The following is a 23850-nucleotide window of genomic DNA, read 5'->3' on the forward strand; positions in this document are numbered from 1 at the left end:
AAAGGTGACAAAAAAGTTATGGTCAACTCCTAAACAACTATTACCTAAAAGCAAAATGAAAACAAAGGAAAAGCTGAAAACACCCATTAAACGCAATGTTGATATACGGAATTATGGGTTTGGAGTGAAAAGCAAACCTGCTGTAAGTCTGATTCCTGCTGCATCTGTGCCGCTGGTTTTACCATCTAATGAAAGTCTGCCGATTGATTCTGTAGTGTGTATGGCTAAGGTTGGTTTACAAAGCACTATTGCTGAAACTGCTGTATGTGTGCCAGCCGATTCCATAATGTGTTTAACTAAAGATTCTGTGCCTATTCCAGATACTCCTATGCATGCCGAAGGAAATATCACTTTGTCAGAAATGCCTATTCCACTTTCTGATAGTATGCTATTAGAAAATGTCTCCTTAGGTGTCCCAGTTTTAGCAGCCCCCAAAACGATTGGCATTTCAAAGGAAATTACAGACATCTCAGATATCAACAATATGAGTACCTCGCTTAGAGTAGCCGAATCTAATTTATCTAAATCACCTGAGATGTTTAAACAATCGGAAAACAGCATATCCACGCTAGACATATCTTATATCCCTCCAACCCCACGGAGGCTAAATAACGCCCCTCTGAGCTCAGAAAAAGTATTCAATTCCTCGAAATCTACAACGCTAACTCTAGAAGTTATGAACATCGCCCTTATGGCTCTTGCAAAACTTTTTGAAACTGTTGATGGTTCATTGAAAAATGTGGCTGAGAATATCAAAGCCATGGAAATAGATCAAAAGAAACGCAACTTAGTTGCAAACTCTAGGCACAATGACATCTATAACAAATTGATCCACATTATTGACCATCAAAATGAAATAACACAGTGTCTGACTCAGAAACAAGATGAAAATCTAAAAACCAACATGATAGGAGTTTGAGCTTCCACCCAAACATTTGAAGACCCTGACTGTGAAATCATAGAAGTGATTCTGGACTCACAAACATATCTCCCTTCCCAAATGTCAAATTGCCAACAAAAGGCCAAATCGGACATTCCGTTTGTTGAAGGTATTATAAAGGAAAAAATTGTAACAGTTACCTCCATCTATCAGCACGTGAACTGCCCGCTCTTACAAGGAGAACAAAAGTCAGACTGTGGACAAAAACTACAACCTACGTATTCTGTTTTTGACATGAAAGTGGCTAATGAAGCCATAATCAAGACAAAAAAGAAGAACTGTAATAAACTCTCAGACCAAAAAAAAAAGCCAAAAAATGAAAAATCTGCGAAGACATCAGGAAACTCTTCCACTAAACAATTTATTAACACTCTTGCTAAAGCAAATTTGAGATCGACAGCGGCTGCGAGCCTCATAACGAAAAAATATGCTGCTTTAGCTAATTTGAGGAAAAAAAATAAACAAGCAGATCCTATTCAATTGTCAAAAAAAATTGCAGACCATCCCCCACTAGATGAACTCATCAAATTGGCTGAAAAACAGAAGTCTGCACATGATAAAAACTCTGATGCGTGTATGAATCCCATACCAGCCACCGGTGGTGATCAGAAAATAGATAATAATGAGGTTGACAAAGACTTAGCAGCTTCAAGAAAGGCCTTAAGACACGAAATCGACTCGTATCTTGAGTCTCGAAAGTTTGAACCACCAATCTTTCCAATTATAACGAATGGCCCAGCCAAATGCTCTACTGTGACTCACTCTGACACATTGTCAAAGACGAGTGCAACAACAAACATTCCAGTAAAGCGAGTCTCGTTTGCTGAGCTCGCTCCTTCTGGTGTTGAAAACAAGAGCCAAATCCACACTACCAATAATAATCTATTACAAACAGATCTGAACGAAATCAAAGATTCTATTGCGTGTCTGTGGCAACTCAATGCTAGATCACAGACGGTATCTTCCCCAAAACAAGCAAATGAAAGACAATGGACAAGCCTGCAATCTGTTCCAAATATAAAATCTTCTCTAGGCAAAACATCAATGCTATCTAACACCCGATTAGTAAAAGAGGAAAACAGACATTCTGTGACACTTTCGTGTCGACGGGACCTAGGTTTGTCATACAATATGAATCGTCAAAGCATCCTAAGACTTTTTGCTGATGTGAAATCAATACAACATACGCAAATGCTGGAAGAAACTAATAATCATCCCGGACCTAGCCGAGGCATTCCTCCAGTCTCCACCACCTACCTGCTATCTCAACAACCAACTAACCCCTGAGGCCTTTGATTCATGGCTCAACGCATCTCTGATGCGGCTCACCCCCTTGTGCAAACCATCAACCCGCCGTGGCCTTTTCCCCAGATGGTTCACCCCTGAGCTGAAGACCACTAAACGACAATACAAATACCTAGAACGCAAATGGCAGAAAGAGAAAACCCATGAGAGCAAGACCTCCTTAGCCCGACACCTGTATCGGTACAAAGCCGAAATCCGGAAAGCAAAAAAGGCCCACTACAACTCCCGAATCCTAAACTGCAAAAACCAAAGCAAAGAACTACACAAAATTATCTCCGAATTCACCAATCCGGGTTGTAACACAACCATCCCGACCGCGTCACAATCACTGTGTGACTCTCTCTCCCTCCACTTTTACTCCACGGCTATCGAAAGGACAAAAACTCTAACCACCAAACTGGCTCTCTTACAGCCACCTGGCAATCCTCCGCCCGTACCGGCCAGCCCATCAGCTGCGACCTCTACGCAACCAACGTTCGAATCCTTCAGTCCAATATCACCAGAACAATTTCTCAAACTCCTATCCGCCCACAAACCATCTGGATCACCATTGGACCCCTGCCCAGCCACAACCCTAAAAGAAATCTTTGCCTCCACCTGCGCAGGAGAACACGCAAGATCTATCATAAATGCCTCCCTTTCCGCCGGTATCTTTCCAGACGCATTCAAATTGGTGCACGTCAAACCTCTAATTAAAAAACCTTCGCTCGACCCTCTCGAGCCCAAAAACTACCGCCCCATCTCAAACACCAGGTTCCTTGCCAAACTCATTGACCGAACCGCCTACTCCCAACTAAATGCCTTTGTTGAAGCCAACAATCTCCTGCACCCCGCCCAATCAGGATTCAGAACCCGTCATGGAACTGAAACCACCCTAACCTCGATCTGGGATGACCTTAAAATGACAGCTGACTCCGCGGGATGCGCCGCACTAATCCTTCTCGACCTATCGGCCGCCTTTGACACGATCAATCACGCAATCCTCCTGGACCGCCTCCACTCCCTAGGGATACGTGGAACCGCCCTTAAATGGATAGCTTCGTTCCTCAAAGACAGGCACCAAATAACGACACTCTCCGACTTTACCTCCCAAGCCCAACCAGTCGACACAGGAGTCCCACAAGGAGCATGTCTATCCGCCCTCCTGTTCAATCTCTACCTGATCACCCTCCCACCAATAATTCGTTCACACAACATCCTGTGTTACAATTACGCCGACGACACTCAACTAATTCTAAAAATCCTGAACGCAAAACCCAACTCCCGACCTGATATTGCATCCTGCCTCCTGAACATAGAACGCTGGATGACCCAAAGCCAACTCTTGTTAAACCCATCCAAAACAGATATCATGGTTTGCGGCAACTCTGATCTTCTACCGCACCCACTACCCTGGCCACCCGCCATGGGCAACTCACCGACACCCTCCAACACAGTGAAAAATCTTGGATGCACCCTTGACTCCGACCTAACACTCTCGCGCCAAGTCAACAATGTCTCAAAGTCCTGCCACTACCACCTCAAAAACCTTAGGCGCATCTTTCCATATCTCTCATTTCCCAACAGAGTTTCCGCGGTCCAATCAATCGTCATATCAAGACTGGACTACGGAAACCCCCTATACCTCGGAATTCATGCCTACCAACTGAATAAACTCCAAAGAGCACAAAACGCGGCGGCCAAAGTGCTACTCGCGCTCGGTCCAAGAGACCACGTATCCCCAGCCCTCAAGACACTGCACTGGCTTCCAGTAGCCCGTAGAGTGGCCTTCAAAACCTTATGCCTCACCCATCGAGCACTACATAAAACTGGACCGCAATATCTTCAAGAACAGTTAATACCTTATCACCCCACTCGCACCCTTAGATCAAGCTCAGCCGGCCTCCTAGTAATTCCCAAGACAAACTCAGTCAGGTTAGGCGGAGCATCATTCTCAGCCCTGGCCCCAACCCTATGGAACTCGCTCCCTCCCCACATCCGCCTAACTAAGGACTTAACGGCATTCCGCAAACTACTAAAAACCTGGCTCTTTCCCTAAAACCAACCGGTTCCAAACCAGCAACACCAATCATCACAATAACACCGACCTAGCAAACCACAAAATAAATAAATAAATAAATAAATAAAATACAGCTAAACTAACCAGACTGTAACCTACAATGACAAACAGAACTAAAACGAGTAATGGAGATCTAAAACAGTGAAGTGGACAATAGGAATAAATCACTGGGAATGTAGAAAGTGCAGAGAGCGGATGAACGTGGAGACCGGACGAGCGTGGAGAGCAGAAGAGTGTGGAGGGCGTGATTGGACGAGTGGGGAGTACGAATGACTGTGATGAGTATAGATGAGTGTGGAGGATGAATGCTGTTGGCGGATGAGTGTGGGGGGCAGCTGAGTGTGTAGGTCGGTTGAGTGTAAAGAGCGGACGAAGATGAAGAGCAAATGAATGTGGAAGACGGATGAATGTGGAGAGCTCATGAATGTACAAAGCGGTTGAGTGTAGAGAGCGGAGGAGCGTGGAGAGCGGATGAGCGTGGAGACCCGATAAGCGTGGAGAGCGGCTGACTGTGGAGAGCGGATGAGTGTGGAGGACGTGAGCAGATGAGTGGGGAGAGCGAATGAGTAAGGATGAGTGTGGATAAGTATAGATGAGTTGTAGATGAGTGTAGGAGGATGAATACTATTGGCGGATGAGTGTGGAGAGCGGATGAATTTGAAGAGCAAATTAATGTGGAGGACGGAAGAGTGTGGAGAGCCGTCGAGTGTAGAGAGCGGTCGAGTGTGGAGAGCGGCTATGTGCAGAGAGCGGAGGCACGTGGAGAACGGAAGAGCGTGCAGAGCGGAGGAACGTGCAGAGTGAAGGAGCGTAGATAGCGGAGGCGCGTGGAGAGCAGAGAAGCATGAAAGCGACTGAATGGGGGGAACGACTGAGCGGGGGGAGCGACTGAGTGGGGAGAGCGACTGAGTGGGGAGAGCGGTTGAGTGTGCAGAGCGGTGGGGGGAGCGACTAAGTGGGGGAGCGACTGAGTGGGGGGAACGGATGAGTGTGGAGAGCGGATGAGTGTAGAAAGCGGATGAGTGCAGAAAGCGGAAGAATGTAGAGAGCAGATGCGTATGGAGAGCGGATGAGTATGGAGAGCGGATGAATGTCGAGGGCGGATGAGTGTCGAGAGCGGATGAGTGTCGAAAGCTGATGAGTGTCGAGAGCGGATGAGTGTCAAGAGCGGATGAGTGTCGAGAGCGGATGAGTGTCGAGAGCGGGTGAGTGTCGAGAGCGGATGAGTGTCGAGAACAGATGAATGAGGAGGGCGGATGAGTGCGGAGGATGAGAGAGCTGAATAGGAGACCGAATGAATATAGATGAGTGTAGATGAGCGTGGAGGAGGAGCGCTGCCGGCGGACGAATCTGGAGCGCGGTTGAGTGATGAGGTTAGCTGAGAGTAAAGAGCAGACGAATATGAATAGCAAATGAATGTGGAAGACAGATGAATGTGGAGAGCACATGAGTGTAGAGAGAGGTTGAGTGTAGAGAGAGGTTGAGTGCAGAGAGGGGAGGAGCGTGGAGAGCTGAAGAGTGCCCAGAACAGAGGACCGTGCAGAGCGGAGGAGCGTGGAGAGCGAATGAGCGTGGAGAGCGAAGGAGCGTGGAGAGCGAAAGAGCGTAGAGAGCGAAGGAGCGTGTAGAGCGAAGGAGCGTGGAGAGCGAATGAGCGTGGGAGCGGCCGAGTGTGGAGAGCGGCCGAGTGTGGAAACCGGCTGAGTGTGGAGAGCGGCTGAGAGTGGAGAGCGGCTGAGTGTGCGGAGAGCGGCTGAATGTGCGGACAGCGGATTAGTGCGGTGAGCGGCCGTGTGTGCGGAGAGCGGCCGAGTGTACGGAGAGCGGCTGAGCGTGTGGAGAGCGAACGAGGGTGTGGAGAGCGAACGAGGGTGTGGAGAGCGAACGAGGGCGTGGAGAGCGAACGAGAGTGCGGAGAGCGAACGATGGTGCAGAGAACGAACGAGGCTACGGAGAGCGGACGAGTGTGTGGAGAGCGAACAAGTGTGTGGAGAGCGAACGAACGTGTGGAGAGCGAACGAACGTGTGGAGAGTGAACGAGTGTGTGGAGAGCGAACGAGTGTATGGAACGAACGAACGTTGTGGAGCGGACGAACGCATGGAACAAATGAGTGTATGGGTGAATAGTGCATAGAGCCGATGTGAACCAAAACACATAGAACGGACCTGACCGCTCAGAATTGCGCGACGTGCATATTTTGTTTTGGAATGCAAGGAATCTTTGAAAGAGCATACTGCATATCACACCCCACGCTTACTCTCTCCTTACACCACCATTCAACTAGAACACAGAGATACTATGACACCATTCGGTATAACTGTTCTCATATCAACATCTGCCGCTCACCCCCCATCACTCTAAGTAAACATGGCTGGTCTCACACCCCCAGCCAGGCGTATCTCCTCAGGCCTAACGCCGCCACACTCGGTCTGGATAATTCCAGCCAGACCGAACACATATCCCTGATCTCTCAACCACCACACCTACCGCTAAGAAGCAGCTACCACATGAATTCCGCACCAGCTGCACACATACCGGTGCGCACACGCACCTTTGGACTCTCTCTAATCTTTTCACTGACCCGAACTTCGGTTCCCAAGGGCGTTCAACCTACCAGCGCCTTCAGACCATACCAATGGTATATAAGGCGCTATACAAATGCAAAATAACAATAACAATAACAAGAAATTCAGTCACAAGATCCTGATCAAATTGAATTTCCAATCGCAGATAATAACACCACAGTCCTGCTATGGTCCCGGTCACTAGTCATCCATAACATTATTTGGGCTGCGCGACAGGACTTATCTAACTTGGGATTTCTACTCACCCATAATGGAAATAATCAAAAACAAATTAAATCTTGCCTGAAACCAACACTCAGATTTGAACCTTACATCTCAAGAATTCCTGCTGACCCTACAAAAAACATGTATAATGCTCAATATTATATGACTAGAGTATAACTAGCTAATAATGAAGAGTTCGTAGAGCTAGCAGTATTGAGCTGGAACACACGAGGGTTTAATCATTTAATTAACAACAAGGAGAGCATATTGGGAGATTATGATCTAATTTTCTTGCAAGAAACATGGCTCTCCATTATACCAACGTGGAATAATTACGATGTGTTGCTTAACCCAGCTATAAAAGCAACCAGAGGCAGACCTATGTCAGGATTGCTTACAGCATCAAACTCTTTAGCAGACATTCAGCTCTGTTCCACACCCTCATGGAATGCATACATACAATTCTCTTACGTCACTATCAGCTTGATTAAGATTGCATGCCTTAATATTTATTGGAACCCTATAGGCATAACATCTGCTCAGTTCTTCAAAAACTTAACGTCCGCTTTGGAGAATGCTATGCTGAAATATGAAACTATCCATTTGATCATTGCTGGTGATCTAAATTTACATCTTGTAAATAAGAAAAAAGTGAAAGATAATGAACGCGTATGTATGTGGAACAAATTTATGAAATCCTGGGACTTAATCATGCTAAATGGTACGAGCGTGGCTGGTTTAGGAAAAAACAATCAGCTATCATTGATTATATATTTGTCTCGAGAAGTTTGTTTGCACATTCAAACAATTTTGCTGTCAAAGCATCACAATATAGCGATCATCGACCACTAACCTTTAAGATCAACCTACACCTCACTTCAACTGCACCAAGACATGTACTTAAAGGTCAATATGAAATTAATAATTCTTTAAATCGACTGAAATGGTCACATGAATCTTTAATTTCATATTATGACCATCTACAATCTTATAAATCATTTGTGTCATCTCCTGAACCAAATAAAATATCTCTGTTTAGCCTAATGCAATTATATGCTTCCCAACAAAGCATCAATACCAAAATAAGTAAAATCTCTGATAGCATAGTTCGCACTCGGAAAGCAGCATTCAGATCACAAAAAAGAGAAGCCATGAAACTACCTGCACTTTTAAAAACACAAGCTCTGAAATCTATCAAAACCAGCTACAAAAATTGGTTAAAAGAATACAAAATTACCAAACATCAGAACGATGGAGAACTCATGTTAACTCAAATTAAAAATAAAAACACGGCACAACTTTGGCAACTACTAAACTCAGTAACCACCTCGTCCCAACTATCTTCACACATTAATGGTGTTTCAGAATCTGATTGGTGCCTACATTTTGAAAATTTGTATGCTGCGCCAACTGCAGATGATAATGTGTATATGATCTCTACCCCGTTTTCTCTTGAATTTGACGAGGATTATATTTATCATTTTATCAACAAAGCCAGTATGTCCCGAGCCCCCGGCCCAGACGGTCTATCTAATGCCATCTTAAAAAAGAACATTGACTTATGGGCGCCGATTTTATTCTCTCTTTTCCAACTTATTATCAGTCATCAAAAAATTCCGTCATCATGGACTCAATCGATCATCGTTCCCATTTTCAAAAAAGGCAACAGGCAAAATCCGCTGAGCTATTGACCTATTGCCCTCCTTGATGTTTCAGGAAAAAAAATTTGTAGGCTGATATTACGAGAATTAAACAACTGGTCACTACAGTTTAAACGAAGAGACCCCTTTCAAACTGGGTTTGTTTCGGGCATGGGCACTGCTATTAATTTAACTATTCTCAATGCCATCAAATGTTCGTATGCCGTGCGGAAGCAACCACTTTATATAGCATTTGTGGACTTTCACATGGCTTTTGATTCGGTGGACAGAGTGCTGCTAACTCAGAAATTGGTGCGATATAGCTGTCCGGAAAACTTGATAAGAATTGTGACACTATTACACTCCAACACTTCTGTACAAGTCAAACTAAATATGGAGGGTTTACTTTCCAAATCTATTTCGACTGCAAGAGGCCTGAAGCAAGGGTGCATCCTTGCATCCACCTTCTTCAATCTTTTTCTACTTGACATGGCTGATGATTTCATGAGAACTCAATCAGATCCTCCGAAGCTGGGTAATCACGTAGTTCCCTGGCTTTTATATGCGGACGATTTAGTCCTGCTATCTCAAACTCCTTCTGGCCTTCAAAAAATGCCTACTGCTCTTGAGTCTTATGTTGCGGAAAATAACCTCACAATTAATGAGACCAAGACTCAAATTGTCACTCTTGGAAAGTATCCAACTCATTCACATAACAAGTTCCAATGGACAATATGTGACAAGAAACTTCAGGTAGTTACTGAGTATAAATACCTGGGCGTAGACTTCAACAATCTAGTATCTGAGAAGACAATCGAGATAAAGCTTCAATCCAAACTGACAGGACTCATTTCCCAAGCAAGAATAATTCATGCCAGATTTGGAAAATTTTCCTGCATACCGGTAATGAGGTATTATCAGCAGAAAGTACTACCTATAATTACATATGGCTCAGAATCTCTGCTACCCAGGTCCCCCAACTGTCTAATCAAATTGGAAGCTAAATTCTGGAAAACCATCCTTAATCTACCAAATAGCACCCCTAGCTTGTTGCTTAGGTTTGAACTTGGTCTGTTATCAATCCAATCATTGGTTACTTGGAAAATGTGCGTTCTACTAAGAAAATGTATTGTGGGTCTATTCAAACAAGATTGTTTAGCTATTTTAGCAAAGTATCTTTTAACATCATCTCACTCTTTTCCTTTAAAATGGAGAACTCACGTATTGGATGCCCTTGTGGAAGCAAATATCTCTATTGACATATTACTCACCAATCCGAACCGGGCAAAAACCAAAATTTTCCAAGCTGATTGGATTATGACCCAAGATAAATGTTCTAAATTAAAAGATTTTAACAGGATGTTATTTGGTCATAAAGAATACCGAAGAATGGCAGACTATTTAGTTAGATGTCCATCTTTGAGCTTGAGACAAAAAATACTACGATTTCGACTAAATCTATGGCCTGTCAATGAAATTTTGCTAAGACGAGGACTCATAACTAAAGAGTTGAGTTATTGTCGATTTTGTTCTAATAGAACTATTCCTGAAACTTTGGCACACATCATTATGCAGTGCGAAGCCTTTGAACCTCAACGTCTAAAAATAGCTGAATGCTTAGCCTGGAATCTTGCTGATCACACGCTTAATGAAATATGGCACGAGATTTTTAGCTCTAGAAAGATTTCAGTTAGAATCGCGACAATGCGATTGCTTGATTTGGCCTTTCCGTTTGTGTTAAAGCTTGTAAATAACAACAAAAAATCAAATAAGGTGATTCCCTAGCAACTGAGAAGTTCTTCTTTATATTCTTACTCCACATGGAGCGCATGACATCTCAACATGTAAAATTATGTAAAAAGTGTCATATGTTATATATGCATAAGTGTTTTGTTACATTTGTTGTCTTGGATTTTAACTTATGTACTGTCACTCATTTTAAAAAATAAAAAAAATAAAAAATAAAAAATGTGTAAAGTTGACATTGCAACTAAATCAAATAAATAAATAAAAAAGGTCATGTTTAAAAAAAAAAATAAATAAATAAATAAAAGGGCTACTCCATCGGGTGGGACAGACTGAGAGTTTCTATCGGCAGAAGTTCTGGAAGATTAAGTTAAACCCCAATGAAACATCATTAGAACTGGGAGCCCAGATAAAAAATACTCTATCGCAGTGGTTAGGGAAAAAGAACTTACCAGAGGTCTTGGAATCTTTAGACCTAGAGCAATTAATTAACAGCCTTCCGGGCCACTGGACTACACACCTTCAGTCTTGTCCACTCTCCATCCCCACCTCACTGTAGCTGTCCAAATAGTTTTTTCTTTATTTATTTTTTTACTTTTACACCATAACCGCAGTTAGAATACGAATGTACTACAGATACCCGTGGGTATCTATGGGCGCCTGATAACCGAGGTTACTGGGAAGAACGGCAAAAATAACTGTTTCCCTGCCATCCTAGTCACTGACAAGGTGCCCCTCTCCTTCTGGCATATTCCCTCAATTCCCTAAACTCATGTTTCTCTCCATAGCCCTCTCCCATGCCCACTCAACCTTCATTGTTCCGTGCGACGCACTTTAATTCCTGATCTTGTTTTCTTTTGTAACCGTGGTTATTCTCCTGAAAAAACACAGCTATGAGAAAACACTTGTGCCCATAACTTGGTCCCTAGCCCACCTCCAACTCCCCAGTTTCACATGGTGTCCTCTCCCCGCCATCCCCCACCTCTAGCCTAAGGCCATTGCATCATGTTTCCTCCTCCAAATGGCATTTTTCACTCTTTTCGTCTTCGGTTAGCCACGGGTATAACCACGGTTATCACTCACATCAAACAAAATGGCGGATTTTCATTTTTGAAAAGCCTCTCTGCTGCAAAGCACCATGGGGATATCACTATAATTTTGGGAGAAGGGGGCACCCCCTTCTCTGTCAAATATTTCAAAACTAGTGGACGTAATAATACTAGACCCCCCTGTTAACCGAGTTAACGCTTCTTGGCCAGTTGTTTCATACCTGGTCCAATTCCATCCAGCAGTTTGGGCTTTGCGATCGAGCAAAACTGGACTTTTTCCTCTATGGAAAAATGAAAGGGTAATAGGCTTAAATTCTGTTTTTTTAAAATAACTTTTTTTTTTTAAAGGCTCTATCCCAATATTTGGGTGCTGGGGGCGTATGTACAACTTTGTCTGCAAAAGCACTACAATATCAGTTTAATTCCGGGGTTTACAATGTGCGTTTTGCAGTGCTCGCCTTACAAGCTGCATTTGCTGGATCCCTTTCGGCCGCCACCTCCCTCAGGGAATACAGAAGTTTTCACCTCATTGCCTTTTAACACGGTTCCTCCACATCAGCCATTTGCTGACAAAAATGTGTTTATAGCTTTTCAGTAGACATTTAGTGTTTCATCTCTCTGTCTGCTGGCTGTACCGAGGGAATTGGAGGCTATTAATGCTCCATTATAATGTATGTAGCCTCAGAGTGTTTTCTGCTCTAGGCATGGGTGGGGCGCACAAACATCATGTTGAAATGGGCTCCCCCACACATCTCCAGCCGGACCTGGGAAGCCGTTCATTAGCACCTATTAGCAACGAAGCATGATTGCTTCCTCTTTCTTATGGTTTTCGCAATGCTCCCTCGCTCCCATTACGCACCCACCGCCCACCCCACAGACACACATATGCACAAATACACATATGCACTAAGCACACATACATATTAAACACATGCATAAGTTTACACAAACAAGCACACATGCAATGAAAATAACAATTTGAGGGGCTATGCCCCAAAGCCCATAATGCACAGGCCACCACTTCAGTTAACTCATAATGTAAGCGGTGTCCCTCAGGGTCCTATCCTCTCGCCTTGGCTTTTCAACATCTACCTGGCCTCTATAGCCCATTTGATCTCCACCTTCTCTCCTAATTTCCAGTGTTATTGCGGATAACACAAAGCTCTCCTTCAAGCTTCCCTCCTCTGTCTCCTCCTCTTCCTCTCTCATTCCTGACTGCCTGACTGCTATTCAGGCATGGTGCACTGCTAATGATCTCTGCCTTAATGCCAGTATGACAGGGACCCTTCTCTTTGGAACACCTGCTCCCTCTTTTCCTCCCACACTCTGGCTGCCCTCCATGGGCCCCCTCTGCTCGCCTATGTGTGAGGCAAAGAAAACCTTGGTGTCATCTTGGACTCCTCTCTCTCCTTCTCTCCTCACATTACAGACCTTGCCAAGAAGGCCCACTTTCAGCTGCACCTCCTCATAGGCATTCTCTCTTTCGCCACCTTTCTCCAGAAACTCAATGTCTCCAGAGCTCTGGTCCTCTCCAGGTTGGACTTCTGCAACAGCTTCTTTCTCAATCTGTCTAACTCCTCCCTTCGCCCCTTCAACTAATTCCGGACAGGACTGCGAGACGTATCCTTGGCCTCAAGCCCAGGGACCGCATTTTTCCATCCCTAAAATCTATCTACTGGCTCCCGGGTGCTGCAAGGATCAAGTTCAAGACCCTCTGCATCATCCACAAGGCTTTCTGGGCCTGGGACCCTGCTAGAGCCAACTCTCTCTCCCTAAGTACCTCGCTTCTAGAGCCCTTCGGCCATCTAGCTCTAACTCACTGCAGATCCAACGTTTTTCCAAGCAGAGAGTGAGGGGTAGATCTCTCTCCTCCGCAGATGCCTCCCTCTGCAATGGCCTCCCTGCCCCTTTCAGACTTGAGCCGATCTCCTTAACTTCCACAAGTTTCTCAGGATCTTCCTTTTCTTTTCCTCCCTCTTTCCCTCCCCTGCTAATGTCCCCACCTGCCTCTTGACTGACCGCCTGGTTCCTTCAGAGTCTTACAGGGCACATTGCCCCGCTAATCCTGTCTACCCGTGCACTTGGTCTCCCCTGACCCACCCACTTCAACCTGTACTTGACCTCTGGGTGTCTCCCCCGCACTATCCTGGCTGTTCTGCTCTCATGTAGCCCTTCCAGACCCTTACCTCGCACTTAACTGGTGGACCTTCCTTCCCCTGCACGCTCTTCTTTCCTCTGGATCTGTCCACCTGTCCTACCCTGGCACCCGCTTTTCTCACGGGCCCTTCCGCTCTGACCGGCACTCCCCCCTCCTCCCCTCTCCTCTGCTCTTATCTTACTACACTTCCATGGTCCAAATGTCACAAGGCCAGTAGGATCATTTTTTTTGTCCTCCCTGTTCCCCAACCCTGTTGTCTTGATGCGCCTCAAATGCACATTTTGTATAGGCGCATTATAAATACCATATAAATAAAATAAAAAATAAGCCTTGAAGTATATTTTTGGCACATTTAGTGGTGCTAGCGCCACTTGATGCCCAAAACATTGGTACTGTAAAAGACTAAGGAGATAAGGCAGTTCGGGAGCATTGTGTGGCTTGGCAAGGCCGAAGCACCAGCAGGGCCTTGATTTTTTCAAGGAGGGCTGTGCTTCCGCCATTTCATATGGTACGAGCAAAGACCTCCCCAGTAGCATTATTTTTGTCCCGCCCGCCTCGCAAACCGCATTATCTATTTATTTCCTGCCCGCTTCGCGAAACGCTCCATTTATGGACTTTTATCTTTTTTACCAGTGCAGATAAGATGGTAATTGCATATTCTGAGTAGCGGGATCCTTTATTTTCTAGCCTCTCCCCCTCCCATCTTTTTGCGTCAGTAGGCCAGAGAAAAAAACTGCATGCCAGAATGTGAAGACAGACTTGGATTTCATGTGTGAAGTTCTCCCTCCCCCTTCTCTTTCTCCGCCGAGATGGCGTGCTTTGTTCAGGGGCAGGTGTTGATTGTGGGGGTATTCCACGGCTCGCCCTGCTGAGTCCCAGCCTTTTCTGAGCAACCTTGCTGTGTTGCTTTATTTGATTTCCTCAGGCTGAGGATGGTGTCAGAATGTGGCTTTTCTTTTTGCTCTCCTGTTTCTGAAGGGAGGTCCTCTCGTTCTGCTTTAAGGTGTACGGAAATTGGATGCAGCCCTCTTGTTCTGCCTAAAATGGTCAGACGGAATTTGCTGCAACCGTCTCAGACCTCTGAACGTCTGGGGAAACTCAATGTGCACATAATGCAGCCCACGATTATGGGGCACTTGCAGATGAACTATGTATATACGCAGTGTATAAAGCGATAAGGATGTACGTTAAAAAACATATCTCAAAAGATCGAAATTACAAAATCACAGAGCTCACTTGCCCGTATTTTGAGATTTGGGCCCTCATTACAACACCGCCGCTAAACCATGGCGCTATTAGCACCATGGTTGGTGCCGGTGTTGTAACGAGTCCCCCATGGTGAAATGGGGAAATACCACCCCATTCCAAGGTTGGTGGGGCGGTATTTCCCCATTTCACCATGGCCCTTCCCCATTCCCATTTTTGCCCCATAGGGCTCAATGGGAATGGGGAAGGCGGCAATTACGGTACCGCAATTTGCGGTACCGTAATTGCTTGCGAGGTCCCTTTGCGGGTCCCTACTTTAATGGCTGGTCCAGGCCAGCTGTTCAGGTCGGGTCCCGCAAAGGGACCTCGTAGTAAGGCGCTAAGTGGTTAACGGCGCCGCAGCCTTTTACGGCGCCGTTAACCACTTAGCGCCTGGGTCGTAATGAGGCCCTTGATCTTTTCGGATTTTTCCCGTTTGTCCCCCGCGCTGTCTTTAATGTATGCACAGGACACCCCTGCAATCCCAGCAGCCCATAATACCGAACAGGGGGAGCAGGGAACACCCCCACGACCCCTGCTGCCCTGTTCGGTATGATGGGCAAAAGATCTAATCTACTATACCAAATGCACACTGCAACTTGCATTCAGCATTTTAGATTTGATCTTTCTTTCATTACCCAGAGGTAGGACTTCGGCCCAGTACCCCGGTTCAGAGTGTCATGATGCGGGCTGCGGTAGGGGGCACTGGTAGAGCGGGTCTGGCACCATATGTAGATGAGCAGAGTGGCTGGAACGTGAACAGGAGGCAGTGGTATGTGTTCTTCCGCGAGCTGGCTCTCAGAGGACTGGAAACGCATATCTTTTTTTAATTTTTTTATTTGAAACTTCAGCGTGATTACCTCAATGTAAACATTGAGATCTCAAGCTTTTGTTACAAGTTGTTGATCATCAATATTGACAGAAATCCATATTCATAAAAAAAGGGTGTAATACGGCCAAGTGGATATATAAATTGCTAGGCAATCACAGTTTGTCAAGTCGTAGTGAATCTAAAAAGTTAACTACAGCACAACTCAATTTAATGCAGTGTCCAGCACTGGCGTAGGTCCACCAATCTCGATTTCCTTCTACTGCAGGCATAAATTCACTTAAATGCTGTGACCGGTGTGCTGCGAGTTGCTCGCACTTTGTTAGCAGGTGTTCGGTTGTTTCTGTGTCGCTATTACAGAAGCGACACATATTGTCATGATCTCTGCTTCCAAAAGGTCAGGACTTACCCAACTCCCTTGGAAGCAGACCCATAACCCAGGTTCCGAGTGCCAATCAGTCCCAATTGGGACCTTTTGGGCCCTGTCCTGGCGCCAGTGGCACCAGGCTCATAAATATGCCCAGTCCCAGCGCTGGAAGCGCCGGGCTCATAATGCTTGGGTGGACTTACCTGCAGCAGACCATGCTGCTTACTTACCTGCCAGTTCAGCCTCTGATCCTCTTCTGTTTGGGACTACTTTTCCTGTTGGGTGGGGCAGGAGCCACTCCCTAGGTTCAGAACACTGGAACTCTTCTGGAAAGCAGGAACTCTTTTCTTACCTAGGCGAGGCTGTGGAAGGAGACATCTAAGCACTACAGGAGGCTATTTAAACCACACCCGATGGATGAATCTTGCTTTGCGTTATTCTGCATCCTCTGCAGCAGAACGCTCATCGTGTCTTCTGCATCTGATCTTGGGCCTAAAGGAAAAAGGCTTACCATCCTGAATCCAGACTTCAGCAACATCTATAAAGACAAGAAAGAACAGGTTAGCACTACGGTCTTCAGTGACAGCGCATCTCTTACCTGGTCCATCGGCTGTCATCAACGCCTCGCGCAGCATTCCTGCATCTGAAAGACAAAGGCTTACCTACTCTTCACACGCTCCGGAGGTCATCGCACTGCATTCCGGCATCTGAAAGACAAAAGCTTACCAACTCTTCGCACGCTCCGGAGGCCTTCGGCGCTGCATCCCGCATCTGTAAGACAAAAGAAGGTGCGTTTAAAGACATTGGATAACGTTAAATACTCACGTGCCATTACTCCATCCATGCCGAACTCAGTGGGCATTCCGGCATCCTTCAGCAGCTCCGAACTGGTACCTGCAAAATAAAAGGACAGTTAGTGCGCATCGTGAAGCAAGCAACAAGCGCTTATTTACGCGCTTCCAGGCGCTTCTATTCCGCATACGGGTCCATCCTCAACTCACTTCAGCCAGTCAACCGCCATCGCCGGAACCCTGCAAAATAAGAGACAGCATTACAAAAGACTTTTAAAGACATTTGAAATACTCGGAACTCACCGTTCGTGAAGTAAACGACGGACAGCAGTCCTCTGAAGTCAAGAGGCCTGCGCTACCTATCCAGTGAAGAAACTGGTTACAGCACCCTGCCCCGAGGCAGATGGAGAGCTCGGCGTTCACTTACCTAAGGTGAGAGCGTTAACCTTTGGGGTTCTACAGGAGAGGAGAAAAGGAAAGAGATAGGGACACCCCAATAACCCCAGGTCATTAATCCCATATTTTCTATCTGCAGACATCTTACTCTTCGAGTCAGGCATATAGTGCACAGCGGTCCAGCCCAAAGAGCCAACCGGGTGCTACACATCTCTTTTGAAGATCCGGTAGTCGCCCAGTCAAGACCGGCGCCTCTGCGAGAATCAGGTGAGCGTTACAGAATGCAAAGCCTACCGCAAAACTCTCGCCCAGGCGCTATGGAAACCTCAGATACCGACCACCTAGCCCGGTTACTTGGGGAACTAAGGGCAGAAGTGCATGCAGCTCGTCAGGAAACGAATGCTCTAAGAAGGGAACTAATTATTTCCAAGGAGCGAACAGACGATCTAGCTAGACAATTGCTACAGTCACAAGCCGGACAGACCCCGTTACCCACATCAGGGGCAAATCTTCCTTCAACATCCCCTATGAATCCAGTGCAGATCAACCTACCTGGGAATGTACCTCTGGCTCCGCCCGAACGATTTTCTGGTGACCCAAAGAGGTTTGCAGTATTTATCAATCAGTGCCGGTTGCATTTTTTATGCCGGCCAGCAGCCTTTCCAACTGATCAAGCTAAAGTAGCTTTTGTGCTTTCGTACCTTAGTGGCAATGCGGCAGACTGGTCGATCCCTCTAGTTAATCAAGATGATCCGGTTCTCCATGATTTTCAAGCCTTTCAGCTTAGTATGGAAAAACTGTTCGCAAGACATTCACAGGGGCAGGCCTTGGACAATGAGCTTCTTTCGTTGCGACAGGGTAATCAAGACCTTTTGGCTTATATTGCATCTTTCAACAGACTAATAGTGGAAACTCAATGGCCTGAGGACAAAAGGATTACGCTGTTTTATAGAGGTCTACGTGGAGAGCTCAAAGACGTTTTAGCCCAAGTAGTGAATCCCCCACAAGACTGTTCGGACTATATAGACTTAGTCGTTCAAATAGATCACAGACTGCAGAACAGGAAGGCCGATCGTTCCAAGTTTGATGCTCGAGTATTTTCCAAACCACCAACTCCTTCCAAAGGAGTAAACTCCGGGGAACCCATGCAAATAGGGGGCCTGAAAGGACCACTAACACAAAAGGAGCGGGAAAGGAGAAAACAGTTGCAATTATGCCTCTATTGCGGAAACTCAGGGCACTTTCTTCGAGACTGTCCGGTGAAACCAGCCAAGAAGGCAGTAGGAGCTGCAGTTACCAAGGTCACAAACTCTGAGCAGGGAAACGACCTCGCCCGACAAGAATAGAGGTCCTCTTGCCGAGCGTTAAAACCAGTTCCGTGACCTCGCATTTCGTGATACCTATGGTCCTCATTAGCCCTGATAATCCGGATCGATTACATGCGATTGAAGCTTACGTCGACAGCGGTGCCATCGGCAATTATGTGGATCATGAAATGGTTTTGAGGATGAATCTAACTCTTTGTCCCAAGGCTGTAAAGGACGTCATTACTACGGTGGATGGTACGGAGATAGCCTCCGGACCAGTAACGCATACCACTCAAGAAGTGACGCTAGTAAGTCAAGATGGACACCATGAGAAGATCGTGTTCGATGTGATCAAGGCCCCTCAGTTCCAGATTATTCTAGGAATACCTTGGTTAGAGAAACACAATCCTCAGATCGATTGGCGAGCAAGAACGGTTCAGTTTCCAGAATGTGTCTCTACTTGTCACCCTCCACCTGGTGTTGCACTGGCAGCAATTTCTTCGGAGACTCCCCAGTTACCTCCCGAATACCTAGAATTCCAAGATGTTTTCCGGAAGGATCAGGCTAACTCTCTACCTCCTCATAGGTCTTATGACTGCCAGATAGACCTGATACCTGGATCTACGCCTCCTTGTAGAAGAATTTATGCCCTCAACGAGCCTGAGAACCTTCACCTCCGACAATACCTGGATCAATACCTAGCGAATGGGTTTATTCGTCCTTCCAAGTCCCCTGCTTCTTCAGCTTTGTTCTTCGTTCCAAAAAAAGAAGGAGACCTTAGAACTTGTATAGATTATCGCGCCCTGAACCAGATCACCGTTAAGAATAGATATCCGTTACCTTTGATCCCTGAACTCCTGGACCAAGTCAGAAAAGCATGCATATATACAAAGCTGGATCTTAGAGGAGCCTACCACTTGGTACGAGTAAAAGAGGGCGATGAATGGAAGACGGCCTTCCGCACCAAGTATGGGCTATTTGAATATCAGGTCATGCCCTTCGGACTTTGCAATGCCCCGGCCGCCTTTCAATATTTTATGAACGATGTCCTCAGAGAGCTCATAGATGTGTGTGTTGTTGTTTACATTGACGACATGCTCGTTTATTCTTCATCGGAATCTGAACATCGGAAACACGTGAAAATGGTCCTCGAGAGATTGCGTCAACACAAACTTTTCGCTAAGTTGGAAAAATGTGTTTTCAACGTAACTGAAGTTGAATTCTTGGGATTCATATTATCACCTAGCGGAGTGCGTATGGATTCAAAGAAGGTCGATGCAATTCTCAAATGGCCATCACCATCCTCCGTGAAAGGTGTTCAAAGCATGTTAGGCTTCGGTAACTTTTACCGCAGGTTTATCCCCGAATTCTCCCGAATAGTCCAGCCCATCAACGCCTTGTTAAAGAAAAACAAACGTTTTGAATGGTCTACCGAGGCGGAACAAGCTTTCCAGAATTTGAAGACTAAATTTATCTCTGCACCAATTTTAAAACACCCTCGCCCCGAACTCCCCTACATCGTTGAAACTGATGCTTCGAGCCTTGCCATGGGGGCAGTTCTATCACAAAAGGACCCAGTAACCAATCAGTTGCATCCCGTGGCATTTTGGTCCCGCAAATTCTCGCCTCCTGAAATCAATTACACAATTACTGATAAGGAACTTCTGGCTATCAAGTCTGCCTTTAAGGCTTGGCGGCATTATCTTCTGGGGGCCCGGCACACCGTTACTGTGATTACGGATCACCGAAACCTGCAATATTTGAAAACCGCAAAAGCCCAATCCTCTAGACAACTCCGTTGGGCACTATTCTTTGCCGAGTTTGACTTCATAATTACCTATCGACCTGGTACAAAAAACGGTAAAGCTGATGCCCTTTCTCGGATGGGAGTGGAAGAACACTTGATCAACCCTAAACCTGTACCTATCATTCCCGAACAAAGAATTCTGGGTGTAATCGCCACACAATCCATAGAGGAAGTTAAGGATAAAGCCAGGCAACTTGTAACTCCAGCAGACATACAGAATTGGCATCTGCAGGGAAAGGACTTTGCAGTGAAGGACAACTTATTGTATTTCCAAGAACGATTATACCTGCCCAGCACAGATTTACAGAAAAAGGTAATCTCTTGTTATCACGATTTTTTAATGGAAGGACATCCCGGTATGGCCAAAACCTCAGAAAAGATCAAGCGCTACTTCTGGTGGCCGTCTTGGAAAAAAGATATCAGAGACTTTATAATGTCCTGTGGAGTATGCGCCCAAAACAAGAGTCAAAAGGAAAAACCAGCCGGCCTCTTACGCCCTATTGACATCCCACCTCGCCCTTGGCATACGCTTTCTATGGACTTCATCACCGATCTACCTCCATGCTCCGGATACAATACGATCCTAGTAATCGTAGACTTATTCTCCAAGATGGCGCATTTCATTCCACTCAAAGGCTTGCCAACAGCAGCAACTCTGCCCGGAGAATTTCTCGAAAACATCGTCCGACTTCACGGTTTTCCTTCAGTTCTAATTTCGGATCGAGGTAGTCAATTTATTTCTCATTTTTGGCGAAGTTGCTGTCGGTCGGCTCAAATTGATGTGTGTCACTGCTCGCTCCCTTCGCTCCCGTTCCCGCCACTTGGGGGCATGTTTTGGGGTTTCTTCCCTACTGGACATTTCCTCCGAACCTTATGCTACAGTGTCCTGATGAATTGGGAGCACTAAAACCTTATTTCCCAAATTACTTCCCTTCCGGATCCATTCCAGGTTTTTGGCAGCCAGCATGCTACTGCTACTTTAATCAAATGACTATGCTTCCCAGAATGCCTGGCTCACTGCCTCACCTCCTCCCTTGCAGGACAAGGCTGGGTGGAGGATAGGCAACACCTGTGGCTGCAGGTGCAGCAGGCGACACGCCTGAGGGGTGTGCTCGTTAAGCAGCTTTAAAAGCCTCAGTTTGCTTCAGTCCAGCGCTGGTCATTGTTGCAGCGTTCCTGTCGTGACTGGTTCCTTGTTCCTGGTTCCTAGTTTTTGTGCCCGGTTTCTAGTTAGTGTTTCTTGTTCCTTGTCCTGGAATTCGTATTTGTATGCCTAATTGATTTCTGCCTTTTGGAAATCCCTTTCTCCCTTTCTCTATCTGCAGGCAGCCTTTCTCTGAGCTTTCCTTTTGCTGTAGCCCAATTGCCTGTGTTCACTGTTTCCTAGAAATTGTCCTTTGCTACTGAAAGACTTGCATTAATCTTTCCTTTACAGGTTTAGTTTCCTGCCTTCTCACCTTGGATGGGTGGGAAAGTTTCCCTTTTGATATCGTTTTCACTGCTCCTGATCCTTGCCTTCTATTGGGATCCATGCCATGTTTTCCTTTACACTTTTACATTTATTTCCTATTTTATTATTAGTTGTGGGAAGCTGTTGTAACTAGCTCCTGTGTGATTATCTTTTGTTTTCCACACTGTACTATTCCTTCTTGCCTCTTGACTTGGGTTTAGGTATTTAGTCATCCTCACTCTTTGCCTTTACTGCCTTCTGGGTTCTTGTTTGATTTACAGGGTTGTGGGTTAGTACTGACTTTTGAGTGGTCTTTCCGGTCCTCGTGAATACGGACATCCAAGTGGTCTTTCCGGTCTTCGTGAGTACTGGCATTCATGTGGTCATTCCGGTCCTTGTGAGTACTGTTTCCAAATTCTTTATTCAGTACCGTCTAGAGTGTCAGCTTACAGATTCTGTCCCTGCTTGCCCTCTACGTGGGCTTAGCGCTGACAGTATCTGTAATAGCATAGTGGGTAAGGAGTTTGCCGACTTTCCTTTCAGTCATAAGGAGGTTCTAAGTGCTTACCCTACATTCCTTTTCATATAGTGGTATACACGAGTCTTGGGTATTGAATGCACGTTGTTATATTCAAGGTTGTTTACTGTGTATTTTGTGCACATTTCCCCTGCCATATCCATCGCCTTCTTCCTTTCCTAACAATGTGAGACTATCGACCAGTCACCACCCTCAAACCGACGGACAAACCGAGAGGACCAATCAAACTCTGGAACAGTTTTTACGCTGCATGCTGCAACAAACTGAAAAAACTTGGAAAGATATCCTTTGGATAGCCGAATATGCCTACAATAACTCTGTCCACTCGGGAACTGGGAAAACCCCGTTTTTTCTTTTATACGGCAGTCACCCTCGAACCTCGGAGTTGGATCCACTCCAAGATCTTGGAACACCAGCAGTAGACTACCTGCATTCTACAATCCCCCAAACCTTTAAGGAAGCCGTTTCTCACCTTCAAAGGGCTAAGGAACAATACAAGAAAGGAGCAGATCAACATCGGAAGGAAGCCCCCCAATATCAAGTAGGAGATCAAGTCTGGTTATCCACCAAATATCTACCTCTAAAAGGACCACGCACATTCAACCCAAGATACCTTGGTCCCTATTCCATCACTACCATAGTAAACCCAGTAGCGGTCAAGTTGGACTTGCCCCCTCACATGAAGATACATCCGGTCTTCCACGTCTCTCTATTAAAACCCGTGCAACCTCAAACCCGACTAACTAAATCTCCAAAACCTATCCTAGTCGATGGAGAACTCGAGTTTGAAGTCAAAAGCATTCTGGACTCCAAGATCTCCAAATCTAAACTATTTTACCTAATTGACTGGAAAGGCTACGGCCCCCAAGAAAGATCCTGGGAACCTGCAGAATATGTCCACGCTCCTCGTCTAATCAAATGATTTCACCGAACATTTCCTGACAAGCCCAAACCCCCGGAGAAGCCCGGTTTGGGAGGGGCCTTGAGGGGGGGTGCTGTCATGATCTCTGCTTCCAAAAGGTCAGGACTTACCCAACTCCCTTGGAAGCAGACCCATAACCCAGGTTCCGAGTGCCAATCAGTCCCAATTGGGACCTTTTGGACCCTGTCCTGGCGCCAGTGGCACCAGGCTCATAAATATGCCCAGTCCCAGCGCTGGAAGCGCCGGGCTCATAATGCTTGGGTGGACTTACCTGCAGCAGACCATGCTGCTTACTTACCTGCCAGTTGAGCCTCTGATCCTCTTCTGTTTGGGACTACTTTTCCTGTTGGGTGGGGCAGGAGCCACTCCCTAGGTTCAGAACACTGGAACTCTTCTGGAAAGCAGGAACTCTTTTTCTTCTAGGCGAGGCTGTGGAAGGAGACACCTAAGCACTACAGGAGGCTATTTAAACCACACCCGATGGATGAATCTTGCTTTGCGTTATTCTGCA

The sequence above is a fragment of the Ambystoma mexicanum genome, chromosome 8 (genome assembly GCF_040938575.1).
Source record: "Ambystoma mexicanum isolate Mex_15411 chromosome 8, UKY_AmexF1_1, whole genome shotgun sequence".
NCBI classification, from domain to species: Eukaryota; Metazoa; Chordata; class Amphibia; order Caudata; family Ambystomatidae; genus Ambystoma; species Ambystoma mexicanum.